General features: G+C 36.7%; 1 pseudogene; it reads left to right on the forward strand.

Moving 5' to 3' along the window:
- The first annotated feature begins 5,613 nt into the window (after window positions 1-5,613).
- The window catches only part of LOC107598205 (partitioning defective 6 homolog gamma-like), a 59,378-nt pseudogene continuing 43,597 nt past the window's right edge, over window positions 5,614-21,394 (forward strand).

The following is a 21,394-nucleotide window of genomic DNA, read 5'->3' on the forward strand; positions in this document are numbered from 1 at the left end:
AATTGTGGTCTGCATGCTGTAATCTGGGCTGTTTTTGCCCTAGATACCACCGGCACGTGAGGAATAACTGAATATTGTAGAGCAATCTAATTGTTACGGATGAAAGTGAATATTAAACCTCGCTCATGGCGCATGTCCTGTTCCTGTCAAGGATTTGTTATTAGCGTCAGAGGAACCCACCCTGAGGATTATGTTATTGCTCTGTGATGCTCCTTCATAGATCAGGAGACTTCATGGAGTTTGACATTTAAGCTTCATTTTTAATGAAGTTTGAAATTTCCTATTAGAAATAGAAAAGACACAAATGAGACAGTGAGAGTGGGCCTACGAAGCTATAAAAATGAATTTGAATAGCACAGCTCAAATAATTTGATCTCGGGAGGATTTGATGAGAAATTTCTATTACAAGTTCTATTGACTGAAATTAGACTTTTTCTTGGAAACTTCACAAATCACTTAATTTGTGATGTTGGGATCCTTCTTCTGAAACTCCAGGAGATCCATATGAGATTACTGTTTTTTTGTTTTCTTGTTTGTTTTCTCATAATAAAAGAGGGGGACTTTACAACTCAGCATTTGCTTTTCATTTATTTCACTGCTGTCTATGAGAAACAATATACAGGCCTATACTATTGGTCTAAAATTGGAATAATTAGGTTTTTTAATGTTTTTGAAAAGGCTCTTATGCACACCAAGGCTGCGTTTGTTTGGTCAAGCAAAAACAGTAATACTGTGACATATTTTTACAATTTAAAATCATTTGATTTGGTGCTCAGGAAACATTTCTTATAATCAATGATGAAAACATTTTTGTGGAAACTGTGTTACACTACCATTCAAAAGTTTGGGGTAAATAGGATTTAAAAAAATGTATATGTTACAAAGATAATATGTTAATATGTCACTATTTCAAATAAATACTGTTGTTTTAAAATGTATTTATTAAAGAATTTTGAAAGAAAAAAACATAATAAAAATCTATCACACACACACAAAAAAAACTAATCCACAAAACTATTAAGCAGCAAAAACTTTTCAGAATTGGTTATAATAAAAACTATTATTATTATGATTATTATTACTTTAATTAATATATATATATATAAATTCATATATAATTCATATATAGTTTAATTAATATTTTTGCAAATTATTAACAATTGAGCAGCAAATTTAGCATATTATTATGATTTCTGAAGGATCATGTGACACTGAAGACTGGAGTACTGATGCTGAAAATTCAGCTTTGACCACAGCAATGAATTACATTTGAAAATATATTTAAATAGAAAACGGTTTTATTTAAATTGTAATAATATTTCACAATATTACTGTTTTGATCAAATAAATGCAGCCTTGGTGAGCATAAGACGCTTTCAGAAACATTAAAAAGTCTTAATGATTTCAAACCTATACATACATACAGACATGCATACATATATGTACTGTCGACTAAAGCAAACTGGCCATATGATAACAGTACTTTCAGATCAGTTTTGTAAAAGAACAGACAATATCCAGAACTCGTTTCCCAGCACAAAGGGAGTTTCGTGTTATACTTTGTGTAATACTTTGAATACTGTATTTATTCTCAGGTAGATTGTTTTCAAAGTCCTCTAAAAATATGTCAGAAAGCTACATCTCATGGTGTTCTTTGTCTGAGATGTGCTTTATCTTATGGGATCTGTCTCCCCGTAGTGGTGCCAAAAAGAACGTGAATCAATCCTGAAGATAGAGTACGAACAGGAATATATTTAATATTTGATAATAACGGTGCTTCAATTTCATGGTTCATCTAGGTGAAGAAAAACAATAACTAACTTAAAAATGACACTAGTTCCTCTGTATATGCGATCCAAAAGCTGTAAACACAACCCTCAAACATGATCTACTGACAGTCCATACGATATATATTTACATGGATTTGTAGGCACTAAAATCTTTAATGGAAAACCAGGCTTCAAACAAACTCCTGAACGCTGATATCCCTAATGACAGGCTTCCTGGCACTGTTTACAGAGTCCGGCAAATGCCTATTAGTGGCTGCATGCAGGCATGACCACAGGGCCTGAAGCCCTTTAACCTTGTTTAATCACTCACTGAGAACAATCACAACACAGATGGGCTGCAGATCCCAGACCAGCCCTGCTCTCGTAATCATTACTCACTGACAAGCGTGACTGATCCTGGGACAGTTCAGAGGACTCCACATCAGCCATGGCAATCACAGCGTTTCACTCTGATTTCTGGCTTGCGTCTTGGGTTACACATGAAAGTGCATGCGGGCCTCTAGTTTGGCCTGGGTTTTAACACAGCCCTCTGGGGCCCTGCAGCAGCAAAGCAGAGGTCAGAAAATACACTACACGAGCACGCAGGTACAGATGCGAATGTTCGGGTAAAGCCTTGTTCGCATTGGTCCTGATAAATATAGTATATATATACATTTTTGCATTACATCTGTGGCAATAACAAACCTCAGTCTCAAGGGAGCAATAGGGTAACTTTTAAATGTAGGTGCTATTAAAGAAATTGTTAGTGCAAATGTGCAAATGCCCTCATATCACTGCATATGACTTGGAATATGGTGTTCATAGAATATAGTAGCCTACTATTATGGTGCATTTTGCGTAGCCTTTGTTAAGGCTTGTTCACACCAGACTGATATCTACAGTGATAGTTTGTTTAACAATAAAGTCTGCAAGAAAGGAAAATTTGCCCTATCTAGTTAATAGATCGTATTGTAAACAATTTATCTATGCATCTGTTTCTCTCATTTCTTTAGAATTCTTTAGAAAATAAACTTATGAATGTGTATTTTTTTGGAAGGATGTATTATTTCATAAAAGAATTTGAGCGTTACGTGTCACTGATTAAAATATATATTAAAACATGTATTTGATTGATTATTTGATTTGAGTTTTTTACATTTATAATTGATTATCTGTCACTGTCTGTACATTGTTTTTGAATATTAACAAACAAACAAACAAATAAATACATACATGCATACATGCATACACTTCCCTCTCAAAAGCGGAGGTCATCATAGTTGGGAAATTGTCTATTTTCTAAACTACAACAAATATAATTTGTTGCCCCGATAGCAAAAGAAAAATCCACAACAGCATTTCATTGACTTTCAAAAAAAAAAAAAAAAATAATAATAAATTGGTTTCACCTTATGAGCTAAAAATTCACAACACATATACAAAAAAATATATAAATACATTTTATATATATATATACAACTTTTCACAGATGAAAAACTGTGCAAAACGTTTTTTAAACGGAAACGGTGGTGCGTTGAACACCCTGTTCTGATGTCACAAGAGTTATGGCGGCTGAGAAGGCCATTCTTTGTGTTCTTTCTGAAGAATTTCCGGAGCCTGACGAAATCGGTATAAATACGTGTTTAATACTGCAAAATACGCTTGATGTTACAGTCACTGCCCTTGCCCTCCAGAATAAAAGAGAACATCCCAGTCAAATGAAGGGATTTGTGGAAACTGTGGTTCCTAATTATTGTGATCCAACATTTGCCTCGCATTTCAGGATGAAAAGACAAACATTTCAGGTGAAGGATAATCCACTTCTTACCTCCGAGACTGTGTTATGATCTATATGACCTTATTATTTTTATTGTGAGTATTCGGCTTATCGTTATTACTGAGCACTGTTGTTGTGCTATGATATTGTAATATTTACCATTATATAATCAGAGGAATATAGAAAAGTTTATGAAAGTGTCACTCCACAATACAATAGCAATTTTTTTTTATTTTTTATGTTGCATTAATCAGTGTCTAGCACACCTTCCTAAGGAAAGGATGTGGACCAGAAGACATTGCAATTACTAAATGATATTTAGACAGACTTTTTAGAGATCTCAAACTGAAATTTGTCCAATCAGCTTCAAGCAAAGTGACACATCTCTGATGCAATAAAGCCACTCCCCCAGTTTCTCTTGCTCCAAATTAAAGGGCACTACATAGTAAAACATTTTTAAAGATAAAATCATATGGATTTTGGTGATGATTATTTATTATAATTATATGATTTATATATTTATTATATCCTTAATCCATTACACAAGCCGTATTAAAATAATAATGATTTCTCTTTTATTTAAAATTAATATAAATATATACAGATAATATAGAATATAAATAAGCTTTAGAATTAATGGATAACGCTTTAAACATGACTACATTTGAGCTTAGATTTTTTGAGTCTCTTTATACCTATACATATATATATTATCAACTATAAACTAACTTCACTTGCACTGATATGGCAAGATGTTTTCTTTTAGTTGTTCTCTTTCACTGACCGCTCTTTCCACCTTGCTGTGTAAATGTATTTAAATTAATACTTTTCAATCTTTTAATCTATGGCAGTGAACTGCGAGAAGTGAATCACAGTTAAAAGGCACGTGATTGGCTGCTCATTACTGAGGTCCCGCTTTCAAGTGCACGCGCTTTATTATTAACTCAGGATCACCAAAGCCTGAGTTGACAGAGAAAGTTGATGGTCAGCTTCATGGTACCAACAAAGCCAGACTGCATTGGTTTGGTTTTGTCAACTCAAAACTAATCATGTAACCCTGAGTTTGTTCAGCCACTATGATGGTACAGGCCCCTGATTTCAAATCAGAAAATCTACTAATACACTCTAAAAAAATGCTGGGTTAAATACAACCCAGTGCTGGGTAAAATAGGGACAAACCCAGCAATTGGGTTGGTTTCACCCAGCGGTTGGGTTAAATGTTTAACACAACCTTCTGGGTAGTAACCCAACCGTTGAGTCAAAACAGCCCAATTGCTGGGTTTGTCCCTATTTTACCCAGCACTGGGTTGTATTTAACCCAGCATTTTTTAGAGTGTAACATTATCTTGGCAGTGATAGAGACTTTAAAAGTTTATCTACGAAGTACAGTCTTCAGTGCTACTTTTATAGTGAACTCTCAGTCCCAGGATGTTTTAGGTAGTTGTGAGACCACAGACAAACATAAACATGCCTTTTTTTATTGACCTGTGGTATGTTTGCCTGAGAAGTTACTAAAAAAAACAGGCCCTGTCCGGTTTCGGTGCCTAAGAGCCGCTTCCCTGCGATGCCGCACATACACATATTAATATTAACATCAGCTTCTTAAAAGAGAGTGCACTTGGCGTATGTAATATTGTAATCCACGTTGATATGCGATAGCTAGTCAGGAGATATTTACAAATCCTACTCTGGCTAAAGACTAGCTCATTAATATTAATAAGGTCGTTTGGTAACCTTCCTGCAGCGCCCCCCCGTGACGTGTTTAATTAATATTCATAAGCCAAGCCTTCGAGAGGTATTTAAAAGGACCGCCCACTTTCTGAAGGGAAGACAGCTCTTGATGGGTGGGGATGATGAGCAATTTACGTTTTCATTTTAAAATTGTAATTTTCTCTAAAAACAAAAAAAAACATGCCTTGAAGTTTTTCAAGTTGTTCAACTTAACATTCGCTCCGCCTACTTCCTAACGCTCGCTATTCAGCCAATCAGTTAGCTCCAGCGTAATAGCGTCACGTTACGTGTTTAATATTCATAAGCCAAGCCTTCTTCATAGTAGGACTCTTCGGAGAGGGAGCGATGATGTAATTTGTGAAAACTTAGCCCACTCCCCCTCGACACTAGAGAGAGGCGCTGATTTGTCTTTCACATACTTTTCTGCAGAAGTTTTGTGAAGTGAGCGAGACGCAGCGCGACCGTAAGTTAAGAAAAACTGACACGCAGCCTCCGAGGACTAACTTTTCCGCATTTTGAGAGTGAAGATCGGACGTGCATTAACGGGACAGGCTTATAAATCGAGCCCATCATCCTGGACGGGCTGAGAAGTTTCAAGCGAGCGAAATGAACCGGAGCTTTAATAATAAATCGCAATCTTTGCGTAGCTTGAACATGAACGCAGTGGAAGTGAAAAGCAAGGTGAGTTGTGTGAAATGCATGCTTGAAAATATTTGACGAGAATAGTTTCGCTGCATGGTTACACGATGCTGTATATTTTTAGATGAGAAAAGTAGGAATGGCTAACTTTGGTTAGCCCATGCAAACTCATATTATGCCACATAAGAGCTAGTCTGATCTTTGCGTAGTTTACTCAATTTCGAGCATTTTAAAATGTTTTATATTGGACTTTTTTATCGTTTGGTTTCATCAGCGTGTTTTGCTTGACTTTAACGTTAACTTGAGTCGTCTCCAGTAAAATGAGTTACAGCGCAACTGTTCTGGCGCGTGAACTGTCACATTAATGGACAGTGTTTATAATTTTCATGACTTCAGATCTCCAAAAGAATAAAAAGCTGCACATTATCGAGCACGAGTCCTCTCTCGGGCTGTCTGTCTGTGTGTCTGTGTGTGTGTGTGTCTGTGTGTGTGTGTGTGTCTGTGTGTCTGTGTGTGTCTCTCTGTGTGTGTGTGTCTGTGTGTCTGTGTGTGTCTCTCTGTGTGTGTGTGTCTGTGTGTCTGTGTGTGTCTCTCTGTGTGTGTGTGTCTGTGTGTCTGTGTGTGTCTCTCTGTGTGTGTGTGTCTGTGTGTCTGTGTGTGTCTCTCTGTGTGTGTGTGTCTGTGTGTCTGTGTGTGTCTCTCTGTGTGTGTGTGTCTGTGTGTCTGTGTGTGTCTCTCTGTGTGTGTGTGTCTGTGTGTCTGTGTGTGTCTCTCTGTGTGTGTGTGTCTGTGTGTCTGTGTGTGTCTCTCTGTGTGTGTGTGTCTGTGTGTCTGTGTGTGTCTCTCTGTGTGTGTGTGTCTGTGTGTCTGTGTGTGTCTCTCTGTGTGTGTGTGTGTGTGTGTGTGTGTGTAGTCTGCTGCAGCATGTGGCTCTCAGATGGGAGCTCTCTTGCTCTCCTCTCACTCTGCTCGGTGCTCTCTGAAGTTTTGGGTTTGTAATAATCTTCACATCAGGTCAGGATAAATACTGTCCTCATTTCCAGCTGTCCGAAAATAGTATCCACACAACACACGGACATGTTTACACATCTGACAAGAGCAAACATGAGAGCTGATTCATTGGGATGGGCTCTATTATTTGTGTCAGTTGGACAAAGTGAAACTTTTGTTTCTTGTATTACTCACCCAAAGTACATCCTTTCACCAGCTGTTAACATAGATACTTTATTAATAAAATAGGGAAATGGGATTAGAATATCTATCTATCTATCTATCTATCTATCTATCTATCTATCTATCTATCTATCTATCTATCTATCTATCTATCTATCTGTCTGTCTCTTTATCTATCTGTCTGTCTATCAGTCCATGTATCTATCTGTCTGTGTCTGTCTGTCTGTCTCTTTGTCTGTCTGTCTCTTTATATATCTGTCTGTCTGTCTATCAATCCATGTATCTATCTATCTATCTATCTATCTATCTATCTATCTATCTATCTATCTATCTATCTATCTGTCTGTCTGTCTGTCTGTCTCTTTATCCATCCATCCGTCTATCTATCTACCTGTCTATCTGTCTGTCTGTCTGTCTGTCTCTTTATCTATCTATCTATCTGTCTGTCTGTCTGTCTGTCTGTCTGTCTGTCTGTCTATTTGTCTGTCTGTCTTGTCTTTCAGTCCATGTATCTATCTGTCTGTGTCTGTCTGGCTATCTGTCTATCAATCCATGTATCTATCTATCCATCTATCCATCTATCTATCTATCTATCTATCTGTCTGTCTGTCTGTCTGTCTGTCTGTCTCTTTATCTATCTATCTATCTATCTGTCTGTCTGTCTATCAATCCATGTATCTATCTATCTATCTATCTGTCTGTCTGTCTATCTATTTGTCTGTCTATTTGTCTGTCTGTCTGTCTTTCAGTCCATGTATCTATCTGTCTGTGTCTGTCTGTCTATCTGTCTATCAATCCATGTATCCATCTATCTGTCTGTCTCTTTATCTATCAATCCATGTATCTGTCTGTCCATCCATCCATCCGACCGACCGACCGACCGACCATCCATCTTATATTAATAGTTCTCTTGAAGAATAGCATGAGTTTTATTTATATCATGATGATAGATTTATCATCACTCAAAGTGGAGTCATACAGACCTTTCATATACAGTAATTGTTCAGTTTGCCTGGGGAAATGCCTGAAAAAGCTTCAACCAACCCTTCACAAATAGAAATATCTCTATATCTGTCACCGCTCGTGCTAATGGTGCTGTGGACTATACATCTGTTGCAGCCAAGTTGATGGAGACCGCATCTGTCACTGATGCTGCGTTCAAGTCCTCCTGGGACGTTCGTACTTACGAGTTAACAAGTCGTAATTACGACGTCAGGTGCGTTCAAGTCAGTTTAGTCGGCACAAGATGGAGGTGTACCTTCTTTTAATAAATTACAAGAAAATACAACACGGTCCGTTAACTCTGCTTATAGAAAATGAAGAGCAAAGAATTCGCATCAATTGTGTTTTGCGTTTTTAATATTTTTTTTAGACCAGGATTCCAGTATAACTGATTTTCAGCATCAACAAATGCTCAAATACAGAGATTAAAAAAAGCTGTTAGCTAAATGCAACATAGCAAATCAAAAGATTTTTCACCTACAAGTGCAAAAATTATAGCATTTTTTTAACTTGGATTTCATTAACAAGAACATGACCAATTTAAGTTTATAGGACAACTAAACTATCAATTTAAACAAAAATGTACCGTCAACTACAGATGTTGCATCCATTGATTTTGCCATGTTTCTCATTGACTCGTGTCCCCAACTCGGAAACTCTGGGCTTAAAGAAAATTGAGTTTCCCACTCGTAATAACGACTTTGTGGTGTCGTTCATGTGCGTTCAGCTCGTAAATACGATCTATCCGACATGACTTGAACGCACCATGAGACCCATTGGACCCGGATGATTCCTTACATGCCTCTGCTTTTCTATTTGAGTTGTCTGTCACTTTATTCACTCAATATTCAAGAGTGGCTGAAAAAAACTCTGCTGTCTTTTGGACTAGGCTTTGGCTAGACAAACTTGTATAATGTGGTTATGGATGTGATGGTCCTAATTGCTGGAATGTGTGGGTGACGTGCCCAGATCCAGACTCCATTGCCATTGTCTGATTATTCGCCTCTTATTATTCAGCCGTGCTCTAATTCATAACAGGGGCTGAAAAGCTCTGCTACTGTTGTCAATGAAAGGAGCCACTGTTTGAGATCTGTAAACACGAGAGCGCCCCATTACATTTCTCCTCTCTTGGAAGAGCCAGATACCTCCATATGAATGTTGAAGGGGTGCGGATCAACCCGCTTTCCCACTGAAACCTGAAAGAACCAATACTCACCCCAAAAACAAAAGCATCAATGGATGGATGTGTGAAACCACAACCTGCGAGGCAAGAATGCTGATGAAGCGGGTATCTAAGATCTTTCTACTGTGATGTTTGGACCATTGTGTGTCAACCACATCTGTGTCAACATTACAAAAGATGCATTACTCACCAGTCATGCGATGAATCACCGCTGTGATGTCATGGATCTCTCCGTATCACACATAGTGCTCTTTATGATGTCATCACCCTGTTCCTTACATCACAATCCGGGAAGGTTTGTTTGGAGAGGAACTCTGCTGGTGATAAGAGTGCGTGAGGGGGTTTCTATTCTTTTGTGAGGAGCTGGTTTTGTCTCCCAATGCTTTATATCTAAAGAAAACCCACTGATGTGTCTAAGGCTCTGTACATATTCCAGAAACACTCCCCTGACTGCTCTTTCACTGCTGTTTTCCACTGACCTAGCTGGATCTCAGTTGGAAATGTACTTTTTGGAACGCTGTACTGACATTTGATAAGGTTGGGTTTTGGGTACCGTTTAATATCACGGAAGTATTTAACACAAAGAGCTGTGTATCTGGCTGTAGCGCTGTGTTTTGACTTGCCTGAACCTGTCAGGATTTGAGGACTGATAAAGTTATTCTCATATTACTCTGGATTTGATGTTAGACATTGGGCAGGTTGGGCTCTGTTTAGGCTTGTATTCTCAATGATTTGAGGTCATGTTATTGTTTTTGGGCTTGAGTGTGCACATGGATGACAACTGAGTGGTTAAGCATGGATTCAGATTTGCACTGTGTCCTAACCAGACACGATAAGATCACAGCGAGTTTGTCTGTAGACACCAGAAGTGATGAGACCACAAGATGTGTCAAAGTCAATCACAAATCCTTGTCATTGTTTTCGTGATCTGAGGTAAATGATCAGTTGTTACTGTCATTACGGCTATTAAAGAGATAGTTCTGTCATCATTTACTCACGCTCAAGTTGTTCCAAACTTGTATTTATTTCTTTCGGCTGTTGGACACAAAAGAAGATGCTTTAAAGAATGTTGTTGACTAAACAGTTGACAGTAGCTGTTGACTTCCATAGTATGGAGAAAAATCCAATGGAAGTCAATGGGTACCATCAACTGTTTGGTTTCCCACATTCTTTAAAATATCTTCTTTTGTGTTCAACAGAAGAAAAAAACTCATACAGGTTTGGAACAACTTTATTTTATTTTTTTGTAAACTGTCCCTTTTAAAGTCAAGCAGAATGATTCCAAATTTAAATCCTTTTAAGATTTTACAAAGTGCATGAGATCCTGAGAAACCTGAGATTATCATTGTCTTTGGACACATTGTTTTGCATGTTGTTTTTTTAATTTATTTTTTTATATGTATATATTTAAAGGGAAAAAATCTAATTTGTACTTTATTGGGTTTCATGAAACCCAATAAAGTACCCAAAAGTTGTTTAATACTAGTACCAATTAAATTTCACAGCTAAAACATAATCTGTTATTGAACACTCCTATATTAAATTAAATAAAAATAATAATTAAAAATAGAAGATAATGAAGATAATGCATGAAGTTTTTTCTTTCATGTAATTATTAAAGTAAACAGTCAGAAACACAAGAAATAATGTTATTATTTGCCATATGACTTCTAATAAGTCTGTGTTAAAAAAAAAAGGTTATTTAAGTTTAAATAACCTGATAATTTCAGTCTGACTTGAACAATTTTAAGCAGCATATTTAGTGAAGCTGAATTACAGCTGTTTTTGCTGAAGAAAACTTGACTAACGTTATCAGTTGGCATCAAGGAAAGAACAACAACAGAAGCATATCACTCTTTTAATGCCATTTTAAAATAATGTATTCTGTGCATTAGAATACATTTAGGTTAAACAAAACTGAACTGGAATGGAACATTGATTTTATTTTTTTTTCTGTCAGTGCAGCAGCATCTCTGATGTCTCATCTGGAGATGATGAATGGGTTAAATCCTCACACTTAGATGGTGGGATGGATGTTTGCATATGAGTCTACCATTGAGTACATTTTCACATTTAGTCAACTTGATCACACACCTGCCACCACAGAGACCCTCCGAGTGTATTTCTGCTGCTTCACATTTATATTTCATGTGCTAATGACAGGCTGCCATTGGCTAATGTGGGACTCTCATCCTAGAGGCATAATTACGTAGAGCAGCACAGTCCACGAGTGAATGCTGGGATGCTGCAGCCTCAACTGTTGTTGTGAAAGACAAAGTGAGGCCTGCGTTTTTCAGGCTGGATGAGACGACCCACGCATTGAGTCAAGACTCACATCTGCATGGTAGTCACATGATCTGAGACATAACCTCAGCTTGACCCTGTTAGTGATGGTAATATGCCTCCAACGGACAATTGCCTCCTTCTGAATTTGAGGGCAGAGTGTGTCTCTCAAGGGATTTGTTTTGGTTGTACTGAAGAAATACTTCATATGCTTATAGATTACAACAGTGGTGGACAGTAACGAAGTAGTTTTACTTCGTTACTGTACTTAAGTACATTTTGCATGTATGTGTACTTTACTGGAATAGTTTTATTTTGAGTAACTTTTACTTCACTACATTCCAAAGCATAAGATCGTACTTTTTACTTCACTACATTTCATAAAGCTTATCGTTACTCCTTATAATATATCACGTGTTCCGAGACGCAAAAGCGGTGTCTGATTCATGAACGAACTGATTCTTTTCAATGAACCCGTTAAATCGGTTCGCAAAATCGCACCGAAGATTCATTCACGAATTAGAATGAACCGATTGCAGCTCTTCTCGAGTCGACAACTCGCTGATTCAAATGAACCGTTTAGTGCGAGTCTCCAGTGAACTGAATTCACAAGTAGGAACCGGGAGATCTTGTGAGCGTGCACGTCTAATGGCAAATTGTAGGATTAATTATTGTAACTGAAAATCATATTTAGGTCAAATCTGTCAGTTGTTTGTGAACTAAACCTGCTGTAAAGGGTGATCTGTTTAAACCCACTGAAATGCTTGAATGCAGACACATCAACATCAGAGTCTCTATGTTTTAGGTCAAAAAACCTTAAAATAACACAGATAAAATAAAATAACTCATGCACGTTCATCTTCACGTTTAGCAGTTTTACTAAAATGCTATGCATTTAGCCCTATGTGACGTCTGTTTTTATATTGTTTGTCAGCACACATAGCCTAAGTTACTATGTATCTGGATCAACTAGCCGAGTAGACAAATATAAATGTTGAAAATGCTGAAAATAAGTCAATGTTAGCTGATGCTTACTGTCTAGCTAACGAGCTTGCTGGTGCTAAATTGAGGTAATTTTTTAAAAATAAAGTCCAAATATTTTTATTCAACCACCTAGATAGATTCCATCTGAGGGAAAAAGAAAGGATGTGATGTTCAACATCAGAGTCTCTATGTTTTAGGTCAAAAAACCTTAAAATAACACAGATAAAATAAAATAACTCATGCACGTTCATCTTCACGTTTAGCAGTTTTACTAAAATGCTATGCATTTAGCCCTATGTGACGTCTGTTTTTATATTGTTTGTCAGCACACATAGCCTAAGTTACTATGTATCTGGATCAACTAGCCGAGTAGACAAATATAAATGTTCATTCATAACCATGCTGAAAATAAGTCAATGTTAGCTGATGCTTACTGTCTAGCTAACGAGCTTGCTGGTGCTAAATTGAGGTAATCTTTTAAAAATAAAGTCCAAATATTTTTATTCAACCACCTAGATGGATTACATCTGAGGGAAAAAGAAAGAATGTGATGTTCAGAACATGGTAACTACAGTGATTATCAAAGTGGGAAGTGATTTGGTTTGAGAAGAAAAAAATCATTATGAAAATCTAATTATATTTTCCTTATTATATTAATTATTTCCTTATTGGTTATTTTGGGAAAAACCCAGGTATTTTGAGCAGTACGATTATAAAAAAAATATATGCTAAAATAAAATTAAATGATAAAAGTAGCCGATATAAAACGGCAAAATAAACATTCATCTATCGGTACTTTTTACTTAAGTACATAAAAAATCAAGTACTTTTGTACTTTCACTCAAGTAAAATTGAAAACTGGAGTAATATTTTATTATACGGGTCTGTACTTTTACTCAAGTACTTGATTTGTGTACTTCGTCCACCACTGGATTACAACAACGCTGATCCCAGTTTGCATACTGTCTGTCTGTTATTACTACATTCCTAATAATTGGCATAGATAAATGCTTATAAAGCGCTGTGGACCTTGGTGTGTGTTCTGAGAGAGGAGATTTGTAGGGCCCTATGATTGCTGCGATGCGAAAAATGTAGACAGAATTGCAGAATCCAGTCATAATGGAATTTACTGTATAATGTGGAATGTCACGGAATTTGCTAAATTTTGGATGAATGGATCAAAAGTAGGTCAGTACACTTAAGTCAAAACGCGATATGTACTAGTGTCTGTGAATATTAAGCTGCAAATAAATGCTTATAAAGCGCTGTGGACCTTGGTGTGTGTTCTGAGAGAGGAGATTTGTAGGGCCCTATGATTGCTGCGATGCGAAAAATGTAGACAGAATTGCAGAATCCAGTCATAATGGAATTTACTGTATAATGTGGAATGTCACGGAATTTGCAAAATTTTGGATGAATGGATCAAAAGTAGGTCAGTACACTTAAGTCAAAATGCGATATGGACTAGTGTCTGTGAATATTAAGCTGCAAAATGCTATTAAAATATGAATGTGTCTGTGTGAATGGATGGCGCAGACATTTCGGTTTCGTTTTTCGGTTTCGTTTACAAGCGTGCATGACCTTGTGGTGTTTTCAGTCTCTGCCGCCTCAATATTATGAGTACATGAATGCATGAATATAATCACTACAACTGCTCTGAGAGTCATTGAATGAGCATTTTACCATTTCTTTTAAGAAAAACTATTGTCATATATAAATTAAAGGTCTTCACAAACACCAAATAAAAATAAAAGTTTGGTTTAACTTATATTATTGGTAATAACTCAGATTATTAAAGAAACTGTGACAGAAATATTACTTAATGTAATGATAATAAAATCATTATTAAAACATTATTTTTGAAAGAATATTTACTAGAATTTTTTTTTACCAGAATTTATTTAGCAGAAAAATGCAAATACACAGTTTTTTTTTTTTTTTTTTTTTTTTTTTTTTTTTTTTATGAAATCAATTATTTAAAGATGGTTTTGATTTATGAAATGTAATGAAACCATTCAAATCTGGAAAAAAATCAAATGTATTTCATAGGGCCTTAAAAATTTACTTTTTGTTAAACTGTTAATAAATTGCTGTTAAATTGTGAAAGTTTCATGAATTCAATTAATTACACATGGTTTTTGGGTGATAAAATTTAATTTAACAAAATTAAAAGAGAAAAAAATGGAATCCAGAAAAATTAAACCGGAAAAAAATCATACGGAATTTGGGAAAAAATCTAACTGATTTCATAGGTCCCTGGATTTGTTGGGTTTGTCTATCTGCTGCGTGACTCCGCTGCAGTGACGGGGTGACATCCGTTCGTGTGTGTTGTTGTGGAGGTTTGCCCTTACTCATCACCCTGCATTGTGCGTCTCTCTATTGTGTCTCAGGTCCCTGTTTGCCTCCATTTCCTCATTACAAACAGCAGAGCTGCCAAGACAGCCGAATAGACTGTTAGAGGCCTGCTGAAAACACTCCGTCTCTCAATGTTTTGTGTCTCAACAGTGTTTTGTGATTCCTGACACGTCTGAAGGCTAAGTAGATTATTCAGAGACTTGTAAGAAAAAATACGATAAATAAGTCTGCAGTTATGATTTGGTTGGTGAGATATATTATGTCTACCTCGAGTTGCAAGTTGAAACCGGATAGGATGAGGATGGTGTGGTTTAACCTTGAGATTTACAGCTGTGGTTCCCATGGTCATGGGAGAAGTTTTCCAAGACTAGAAAAGTCATGGAAATTTCTATAGTGAACGTCCAATTTTTTTCTAGTAATGCTTTGGTCAAATGTTTTTTTTTTTTTTCAGGTAAATGTTGTGAAATAAAACTTGTAAACAGTGGTGTCCAAATTGTTATTTTAAGTTGCTTCATTTCAAAGCGTTAGCTGAATCTTAATGATTCATTATACATCCAATCAAAACATGAAAACCCTTATTAGTGGTCGACCAGTCTGATCTCATGAAAATATACAGTGCCGTGAAAAGGTTTTTGCCCCCTTCCTGTTGTTTATTTTTTGCATATTTGTCACACGTAAAATTCAGATAATCAAACCAATTTTAATATTACGCAAAGATAATGCAAGTAAATACAAAATGCAGTTTTTAAATGATAATTTCATTTATTATGGGAAAAAAGCTGTCCAAACCTAGCTGGCCCTACGTGAAAAATTAATTGCCCCTCCTCTTAAATCATGAAAGAACTGTGATTAACCACATCATTTTAGAAAGCTGAGTTAAATTTCACTAGCCACACGCAGGCCTGATTACTGCCAGACCTGTTGAATCAAGAAATCACTTAAATAGAACCTGTCTGACAAAGTGAAGCATGCTTAAAGAGCAACACATCATGCCGTGATCTAAAAAAATTCAAGAACAGATGAGAAACAAAATAGTTGACATGTATCAGTCTGGAAAGGGTTATAAAGCCATTTCTAAGGCTTTAGGACTCCAGCGAACCACGGTCAGAGCCATTATCCACAAATGGAGAAAACTTGGAACAGTGGTGAACCTTCCCAGAAGTGGCCGGCCGACCAAAATTACTCCAAGAGCACAACGACGACTCATCCAGGAGGTCATAAAAGAACCCAGAACAACATCTAAAGAACTGCAGGCCTCACTTGCCTCAGTTAAGGTCAGTGTTCATGACTGACCAATAAGAAAGAGACTGGGCAAAAACGGCATCCATGGGAGAGTTCCAAGACGAAAACTGCTGCTGAGCAAAAAGAACACACAGGCTTGTCTCACATTTGCCAACAAATATCTTGTTTATCCCCAAGACTTTTGGGCAAATATTCTGTGGACTGATGAGACAAAAGTTTAACTTTTTGGAAGGTGTGTGTCCCGTTACATCTGGCGTAAACCAACACAGCATTTCATAAAAAGAACATCATACCAACAGTCAAACATGGTGGTGGTAGTGTGATGATCTGGGGCTGCTTTGCAGCTTCATGACCTGGAAGACTTGCCATAATTGACGGAAGCATGAATTCTGCACTCTATCAGAAAATCCTGAAGGAGAATGTCCGGCCATCATTTTGTGACCTCAAGCTCAAGCGCACTTGGTTCATGCTGCAGGACAATGATCCAAAACACACCAGCAAGTCCACCTCTGAATGGCTCAAGAAAAACAAAATTAAGGTTTTGGAGTGGCCAAGTCAAAGTCCAGACTTAAATCCGATTGAGATGCTTAAACAATCCATTCATGCTCGAAAACCCTCCAATGTGGCTGAATGAAAACAATTCTGCAAAGAAGAGGGGGCCAAAATTCCTGTGAAAGACTCATTGCCATTTATCGCAAAATTTTGATTGCAGTTGTTGCTGCAAAGGGTGGCACAACCAGTTATTAGATTTAGGGGGCAATTACTTTTTCACGTAGTACCAGGCAGGTTTGGACAGCTTTTATTTCCCTTAATAAATGAAATCATAATTTCAAAACTGCAGTTTGTATTTACTCAGGTTATCTTTGTGTAATATTAAAATTTGTTTGATCTTAATCTTTTAAGTGTGACAAATATGCAAACAATTAAAAAAACAGGAAGCGGGCAAAAACTTTCACACCACTGTAAATATTTTACAAGATGGCGAATAGACATGTGCTGGTATTCGGTAATGCGATATATCACGATAATGAATATGCACGATATTGTTATCATGGACCCTTCAAAATACAGAGAATAATTATTTATATATAACAAATTATTCAGGATTTTAAGAATACTTTTCCCATCAACTGGTCACAATGCACAACACCACTGTATGCGGTGTCAAAGACGCGTGTGCACTCTGATGTAAACAAACACGGATGAGAAGCGCATGGCGGAGTGTGAGAGACACTCTGGATCAAAGCACATTCACTTTCTGACAGCAGATGGCGCTAAACATAATGCAGCCGTTAAGGTCCTTGCACAGAGTCTGAAATTTTCGTATGCGTTTTTTAGTTTTTTCGTCATCCTTTCCTATCAAAATGCTTGCTACGGATGCGAAAACGTGGAAAATCAAGCCTGATCCGAATGTTTTATGACGGACAAAAGTATCGGAGGCAGTGTGTAAATGTGATTTTGATATAACGTGAGGTCGTATTTATTTTTTAACGTGCAAAAATTTCGGACGAAAATTACCCCGGAAACAAAACGGCTTTCTGTTTCTGAAAGGTGTGTAAATGATTTAAACAGCCATTCAAATTTGTGTATTTGCTATGGTGTTCATCACAGTGCCCAATATTTAGACTTAGTAGGCTATTTATTTTCAAACTTTTTTTTTTTACGTTTTAATCTGGACTACAACATGCCTTAGATAAACTTTTTGGAAGGTGTGTGTCCCGTTACATCTGGCGTAAACCAACACAGCATTTCATAAAAAGAACATCATACCAACAGTCAAACATGGTGGTGGTAGTGTGATGATCTGGGGCTGCTTTGCAGCTTCATGACCTGGAAGACTTGCCATAATTGACGGAAGCATGAATTCTGCACTCTATCAGAAAATCCTGAAGGAGAATGTCCGGCCATCATTTTGTGACCTCAAGCTCAAGCGCACTTGGTTCATGCTGCAGGACAATGATCCAAAACACACCAGCAAGTCCACCTCTGAATGGCTCAAGAAAAACAAAATTAAGGTTTTGGAGTGGCCAAGTCAAAGTCCAGACTTAAATCCGATTGAGATGCTTAAACAATCCATTCATGCTCGAAAACCCTCCAATGTGGCTGAATGAAAACAATTCTGCAAAGAAGAGGAGGCCAAAATTCCTGTGAAAGACTCATTGCCATTTATCGCAAAATTTTGATTGCAGTTGTTGCTGCAAAGGGTGGCACAACCAGTTATTAGATTTAGGGGGCAATTACTTTTTCACGTAGTACCAGGCAGGTTTGGACAGCTTTTATTTCCCTTAATAAATGAAATCATAATTTCAAAACTGCAGTTTGTATTTACTCAGGTTATCTTTGTGTAATATTAAAATTTGTTTGATCTTAATCTTTTAAGTGTGACAAATATGCAAACAATTAAAAAAACAGGAAGCGGGCAAAAACTTTCACACCACTGTAAATATTTTACAAGATGGCGAATAGACATGTGCTGGTATTCGGTAATGCGATATATCACGATAATGAATATGCACGATATTGTTATCATGGACCCTTCAAAATACAGAGAATAATTATTTATATATAACAAATTATTCAGGATTTTAAGAATACTTTTCCCATCAACTGGTCACAATGCACAACACCACTGTATGCGGTGTCAAAGACGCGTGTGCACTCTGATGTAAACAAACACGGATGAGAAGCGCATGGCGGAGTGTGAGAGACACTCTGGATCAAAGCACATTCACTTTCTGACAGCAGATGGCGCTAAACATAATGCAGCCGTTAAGGTCCTTGCACAGAGTCTGAAATTTTCGTATGCGTTTTTTAGTTTTTTCGTCATCCTTTCCTATCAAAATGCTTGCTACGGATGCGAAAACGTGGAAAATCAAGCCTGATCCGAATGTTTTATGACGGACAAAAGTATCGGAGGCAGTGTGTAAATGTGATTTTGATATAACGTGAGGTCGTATTTATTTTTTAACGTGCGAAAATTTCGGACGAAAATTACCCCGGAAACAAAACGGCTTTCTGTTTCTGAAAGGTGTGTAAATGATTTAAACAGCCATTCAAATTTGTGTATTTGCTATGGTGTTCATCACAGTGCCCAATATTTAGACTTAGTAGGCTATTTATTTTCAAACTTTTTTTTTTTACGTTTTAATCTGGACTACAACATGCCTTAGATATTGTTTGTTCGGTCAAACTTTACATTAGGGCTACATTAGTTAACATAAACTGCTTAACATAACTTCTTCTAAACATTCATTAATCTTAAGTATTCCAATATTTAGTAACACATTGTTAAAATCAAAAGTTGCAACTGTTATTTAATGAGCTAACACGAGCTAAGTGTTGCATTTTATTTTAACAGTCAAACATGGTGGTGGTAGTGTGATGATCTGGGGCTGCTTTGCAGCTTCATGACCTGGAAGACTTGCCATAATTGACGGAAGCATGAATTCTGCACTCTATCAGAAAATCCTGAAGGAGAATGTCCGGCCATCATTTTGTGACCTCAAGCTCAAGCGCACTTGGTTCATGCTGCAGGACAATGATCCAAAACACACCAGCAAGTCCACCTCTGAATGGCTCAAGAAAAACAAAATTAAGGTTTTGGAGTGGCCAAGTCAAAGTCCAGACTTAAATCCGATTGAGATGCTTAAACAATCCATTCATGCTCGAAAACCCTCCAATGTGGCTGAATGAAAACAATTCTGCAAAGAAGAGGAGGCCAAAATTCCTGTGAAAGACTCATTGCCATTTATCGCAAAATTTTGATTGCAGTTGTTGCTGCAAAGGGTGGCACAACCAGTTATTAGATTTAGGGGGCAATTACTTTTTCACGTAGTACCAGGCAGGTTTGGACAGCTTTTATTTCCCTTAATAAATGAAATCATAATTTCAAAACTGCAGTTTGTATTTACTCAGGTTATCTTTGTGTAATATTAAAATTTGTTTGATCTTAATCTTTTAAGTGTGACAAATATGCAAACAATTAAAAAAACAGGAAGCGGGCAAAAACTTTCACACCACTGTAAATATTTTACAAGATGGCGAATAGACATGTGCTGGTATTCGGTAATGCGATATATCACGATAATGAATATGCACGATATTGTTATCATGGACCCTTCAAAATACAGAGAATAATTATTTATATATAACAAATTATTCAGGATTTTAAGAATACTTTTCCCATCAACTGGTCACAATGCACAACACCACTGTATGCGGTGTCAAAGACGCGTGTGCACTCTGATGTAAACAAACACGGATGAGAAGCGCATGGCGGAGTGTGAGAGACACTCTGGATCAAAGCACATTCACTGCAGATGGCCAGATGGCGCTAAACATAATGCAGCCGTTAAGGTCCTTGCACAGAGTCTGAAATTTTCGTATGCGTTTTTTCGTCATCCTGTCATCCTTTCCTATCAAAATGCTTGCTACGGATGCGAAAACGTGGAAAATCAAGCCTGATCCGAATGTTTTATGACGGACAAAAGTATCGGAGGCAGTGTGTAAATGTGATTTTGATATAACGTGAGGTCGTATTTATTTTTTAACGTGCAAAAATTTCGGACGAAAATTACCCCGGAAACAAAACGGCTTTCTGTTTCTGAAAGGTGTGTAAATGATTTAAACAGCCATTCAAATTTGTGTATTTGCTATGGTGTTCATCACAGTGCCCAATATTTAGACTTAGTAGGCTATTTATTTTCAAACTTTTTTTTTTTACGTTTTAATCTGGACTACAACATGCCTTAGATATTGTTTGTTCGGTCAAACTTTACATTAGGGCTACATTAGTTAACATAAACTGCTTAACATAACTTCTTCTAAACATTCATTAATCTTAAGTATTCCAATATTTAGTAACACATTGTTAAAATCAAAAGTTGCAACTGTTATTTAATGAGCTAACACGAGCTAAGTGTTGCATTTTATTTTTATTTTTTTTTACAAAGATTAATAACTTCTGTAGCAAATGTAGCTATTGCTCATTTTGAATGTTAATGCATTAACTAAGGTTAACTAATGAGATCTTATTGTAATTGGTCTTTATAATTCTTTTGCACTTTAATCTGTGTAAAAAAATTTTACTTTATGCATTTGTGCATTGCTTTATTGTATTTAAATGTTCAGTTATTTTTGTTGTAAGAAAGTCATTAAACCTGTTATACTGTATTATGACCACTTTTTTCGCAACTAAATTTCAATATCGTGATAATACCATATACCGTGATAAAAGCATTATCAATTAATTGCAAC

This window comes from Sinocyclocheilus grahami, unplaced genomic scaffold, assembly GCF_001515645.1.
Source record: "Sinocyclocheilus grahami isolate Dianchi unplaced genomic scaffold, SAMN03320097.WGS_v1.1 scaffold248.1, whole genome shotgun sequence".
In the NCBI taxonomy this organism is placed as follows: Eukaryota; Metazoa; Chordata; class Actinopteri; order Cypriniformes; family Cyprinidae; genus Sinocyclocheilus; species Sinocyclocheilus grahami.